Below are 5,532 nucleotides of genomic sequence, written 5' to 3'. Positions count from 1 at the left end.
ACAACACTGTCAAAAAAGCATGCATTACCGGTAATGTCTACACAGTAACAGTATCAAGCATACTGCAACTTACATAAATCTCCAAGCACTAAAACTTATTTAAGCTGTTAAAATAGTTAGCTCCTTCTGTCCAAAGACATCTCTCCTATGCTAAATGTCACCTGGCATTAGCTCATGTATAATGCAAATGAAGTCCTGGAGATGAAGGGGCTGGCAGAAATTAATTCAAACCACTTCAGGCCACTGACATATCTTGTGTGTTGAACACTGTACTGTACTACTGACTGGCAATACTCAGGATGTGATAAGACAGAGATCCTCTGGGCTATGGGTTTAAAGTGTCTACAGCTACCAATACTTTACACCATGAGGAAAACTCCAACTATCCATAGCAAACGGTCAGAGGTTTTGTGTTTTACAGTATTTGAATAAACTTCATTAACTATCAGTTCTAAGTACCAGTACATTTAAACTTTTGGAAGATGGCCTATGCCAACTTACAACCTTTTCCTAGCAGTGTAGGTTTGGAACGTATATATCCATCCAGCCACAGATTGAGACAGAGAGTAACCAAACTCAATTTTACTTCACATAAAATGGATCAGTGCTCTCATTATCATAGAAATGGCCTAAGAAAGTTGAAAATGCAAATTTTGGTGGTACCTTTTAAATTTAAAGAACTTTCTCTATCTTAACCTGGATAACATCTTATGGGTTAGCCTGAATAAAACACTCAGCACATAGGCTAATCAGGATGATGGGGTAATCCTGCCATACATGACCACTGTACAAAGCATGATTCCTTCAGTTCAAGTACACAATTTTTTCTTCATTCTTGTGGTCGCCTGACATTTATTTAGTTTACAATGAACTTTTTGAAAATGGATGCGTTATATACAGCCTTCCTCAACCCAAGCTCAATAAATCTAGCATGAAGTACCACAAGTACACCAATACAGCAGACTTGTTTTGCATAGTTAATGTACCAGTATCCATGAAAACTAAGCACAAAATGAATTGCATCACACTGTTCCACAAGATCCATTGCTTGCTGGTAAATCTGGAGGAGGAAATCCTGAAATTTTCCAGAAGTCTCTGTTTTGACCCTCTTGAAAAATGTGCCCCCCACCAAACACATGCTTAAAAACACATTGATTGTCTTGAGACATCTATAAAGTACTGAATAAACATATCGGGGCTCTTGGACACTTTTAGTTTTAGCACCAGACAGCTTTTTCGGGTTTGGTAGCCATGATTTAACTGGTTTTGCAGGTTTTGCACTGTCACAAACATGGTGGGCCAATTCAATTACAAGGGACTCAGTTGCAAGTGTGGGTCAAGGACACAGGGAATGGTGGGTTTGCAAGCACTAAAACCATGATGTCAATACCACATCATGCAGGTATTTTAAATGCTGGTAGGGATGAACTAAATGTCGGTTAGCTATTCTGCCACGCAAAATGTATTGGTCATCACACAAAACAAGCAGGGGAAAAGATAGATAGTGTTGCATAAACGTGCTTTGCACAATCAGAGTGTGCACAATATAAGGGTCTACCGTATGTTACTGAAATCAAGAGGTTAACAGATCCCAACCTAACTGTGAAAGCAACATCCTTTGGTCCTAACCATAACACCCTTCAGTCCTAACCTTGGCATCTAGATTATCAGAGACTGTTTCATGGCTCTTGCTGACTGCCGATAGTTGCGAGCCATTTGGCTCCTGTGGTTTCAGATTTACGAGCCAAATATATCTTTAGTAGCCAAACTGAGTACCAGTACGATCCGAAACATTTTACGAGCAAATAAATATATTTACTGTATTTTCGTTGGGTCTGGTTAGTACTTGGATGGGTGACCGCCTGGGAACACCAGATGCTGTTGGCATCCCTACGTGTCAAGTGGGGTTGGTGGAGGTTTAGTGCCCCTCCCTGTAAAACAATTAACTCTAAGCCCTTGGCCACCCCGTCTGGGATACATGGCGTCTGGCAATGAATGAATGAATGAACATTTTAGGTGGTAGGTGGTGGTGACCATCAACCACTCACTTGATGTAGTGCTGCCTACTTCTTCCTTAGCCTTTATCATTCTTTTTCTGTGCCTGTCCTCCTCTCTTCCTATTTCTCCCATCTTTCCTTTCACTTCTTATTGCTTTTCTTTCCTTTACAGGTGGCTTTACATTGAGTGACAAGCCAAATATTTCCTGTAAGCCAAGAAACCGTTTACAATGCTGAGTGGTAACCATAAAACCAAACCATATGTGCTCCCTATGTGTCAACAAGTGGGTTGGTAGGGGGCTAGTGCCCCTCCCCGTAATACAAATAACTCAAAGTCAAATGGCCACCCCTTATGGGACTGTGGCGTCTGGTAGTAAACAGTAGTAGATAGATTTACACATTGTCTATTTTCAAACATTCACAAAGGCGACAAGGAAAGACTTAATAATCGATCACAATGTGCTTTTTTGTTAATTTAAGTGAGATTTACTTATTTATAGTTTATATACTGGGTTTTGAAATGGATGTATTTTCTCCTCACCAAAAGGCGACTTGCATGTAAAACTTGTTTGCAAAAGGGAAAAAATACTCGCATTTGCGAGCTGTGGCTTGCCAAACAAGAGCCCTGTATTTATCATATGCTGATGGGAGGATAACAAGGTACATGGAAGATTATATTCACACTTACATGGTTGGATATAGCCTCAATTAAGCCCCCCATCACCACTAAAGATCATCCTCAGGCGGTATAAAATGACTCGTGGCGACAGGAGTAAAAAATAAATAAATCGCTGGAGTAAAGTGGTTCTGGCAAATAATAATACCAGTACCTAAATATGACAACATACAGAAGACAATACTCATGCAATTTATGAAAAATGTCCTTCCCACCTCTTAAAAAATATATTCTTGGTACAGTCTCATTAACTTCTATGGGTAGTTACTGGCTGGTACTTAGCCTATGGTACTACTGCTACCACACTCTTAGACTCACCTCTGAGAGCCCCATGAGTGTAAAGGGGTATATGAAGGCTATATAATTTGGTGTAGAAAATGAGAAGTGTTAATGTTTGGGGTAGGGTAGTGAGAAGCAGACTGAAAAAGACATGGGATGAGGTCATTGAGTGTGACCTCAAGGTTAAGGGACTAAACAGGGAAGCTGCCAGAGATCGAGCTGCATGGAGAGCCACCATTAGGTGACCAAGGCCGATGCATGCAAGGATGTTGGAAACTTCAAAAACGAAAACGATATCTAAACCCTCCACGTCAAAAAGTCTACCTTCAGCTAAATAAAACTATCTGGACATAGCACAAACAATATATGAGGAGATCTTTGGACTGAATGGGTAATGCTGGTGTAGCCATTAAGGGTGCTGCCTTACTCAGACCCAACCTTTCCATCCAAAAGCAAAAAAAAAAAAACTTACTCTCCAAAACCATACATATCGATATATTGTTCCAAGTAGGTAGTATTCATCAATATAACAAGACTTCTCTCTATAGCATTTTCTTTGCAAAATTATTTGAGGTGATTAATAAATTTCTGGGAATGTGGGGGCAAACTCCTGTCAGTTACAGTAATAATTTAAGATAGAATGATAATTCCCCCCACAAAAATGCCAGAAAAATAAGATTTAAAACATAAAATGTGAGTAAGAGTGTGTCTAGAAAAATTTATCTATATCTGTCAATAAGGAAAAACAGCAAAATCATTCAACAGGTCAAATCCATGTGAAAATATGGGGGGAAAATTTGATTTTGGGCATTCAGTTCCACTCCTGATTCTGACGCAAATTTGCTCTAGTCTTATAAAACTGCGAGAATTATAATGGGGCGTTTTCAAGAACCGGAATGTGAAAAGGATGATTTTAATTATGTAGTCTAACTTAGCTAAAGGTACAGTATGTTATTTCTTGTCATGGTCTTTTCACCATATAAGTTTTCCTACGTATAGTCGATAGATTTCTACATTCCCACAGCAATGTGGGTCAAGATATATAACAAAACTAAATGAATGGGCATAAGGCTCCTAAACAACTGCCAAAAAATCGGCATGACAATTGGTTGGGGTCGGAGACAATTGTATTTTCAGGCGATTTTTCGATATTACGTCAGACTGGGTTACCCCAATTTAGATGATGCCCTCACCTTTGGGCAGCTGGGTTTCCTTGGCTTAAAAAAATAAGTTAAATCAACTTACATAATAAAACTGCACAGGTCTACCCTAGCCCTCCGATCGACTGACTGCGGAGGCTCAATATTTACGTCAGAAAACAAATGGTCGTGCCAATGTCAAGTAAGTTTCTCCTCTTCCTCCGTTTTCATTGGCTGGGATGACAGGAGGTCCTCTCAAGTCAATGATTTCATGAGCAGAGAATACCCATGGATCTTTCGGCACTAGCATATTTGGCCTCCTGGATCCGGGCGGCGTCCTTTTTTTTGCTTACTCTTGCTGCTATTAGATAATTTACTTAGCTCAGGAAGTCTGTCGTATTGAAGAGGTTTTCTATTCCTGTACTTATCCCTTCAGAGTGAAAAGTCATGCTGAATAAATCATCTGATAGCTCTTTCGACAGCAATAACTTTAATTGTCAAATACTATGTATATTCTCAAAGAAATTAGTCGTGCTTTTGTTGTACTAATAATCAAATTTTATTTATTGCGACTTTGTATTTTGGGTCCCCCCAAAAAAGTCGTTCTAGCGAGCGCCAGATGTCGAGATGACTATCATGGAAGTGATCTTGACCTGAGTCCGAATAGTTTCAGAGGTATTTTGATGCTTAATATAAGTTTTTCATGTGTGAACACCTCGAGCAGATTTCCTCGTGTGGTTTACTGTTCATTTCAATGTGCATTGCAGAACCGCGTCACGTGTGCCCGGCATCATGTCTGCCCTGGCTCAACCTTGAACAAACCGAACAGCATTTGCCGCATATTTGAGCTGGGACCGGATGCCACCTATCAGGGCCGGTAACCGCACTGCCACGCCCACTTCTCTGTCCACTCCGTGAGTGGAGGATATATATATATATATATATATATATATATATATATATATATATATATATATATATATATATATATATATATATATATAACAGAGGAAGGAAAAACAAAAGAATTAAAAAATAATCCATACACCTGATTACAGGCGTCCTCCACTCAAAAAGAAAAAAAAAAAAGTCTAACAATTGGACTTGAATCGTCTATTTCACATTATCTCTCAAGGAACGTGGGGGCCTGGAGTCAGGCTATCTGAACATTACGCATTGGTCTCAACCCCGATGGTGTTTTAAATGACAAAAACCGGTCACCTTTGGTGCACGAGCTATGACACGTGGGTCACAGCCCATTCCAACTTGACTATAGACCATGACACAAAATCACAACATTAGCTACGTGATGCCATGGCCCAAGATAACAGCTTGGCACCCAACCCAGCCCACGCCATCCCTGGTGCCTATGATTATGAACTGTTTGGGCGCAGTCACCAACAGAGATGGCGGATATCCCACACTGGATTTAAATGTGCCA

This window comes from Coenobita brevimanus, chromosome 44 (assembly GCF_032717465.1).
Source record: "Coenobita brevimanus isolate Jiangsu-jjx chromosome 44, ASM3271746v2, whole genome shotgun sequence".
In the NCBI taxonomy this organism is placed as follows: domain Eukaryota; kingdom Metazoa; phylum Arthropoda; class Malacostraca; order Decapoda; family Coenobitidae; genus Coenobita; species Coenobita brevimanus.
The sequence above is the reverse complement of the archived record's forward strand: the minus strand, read 5'-3'. Positions refer to the sequence as shown.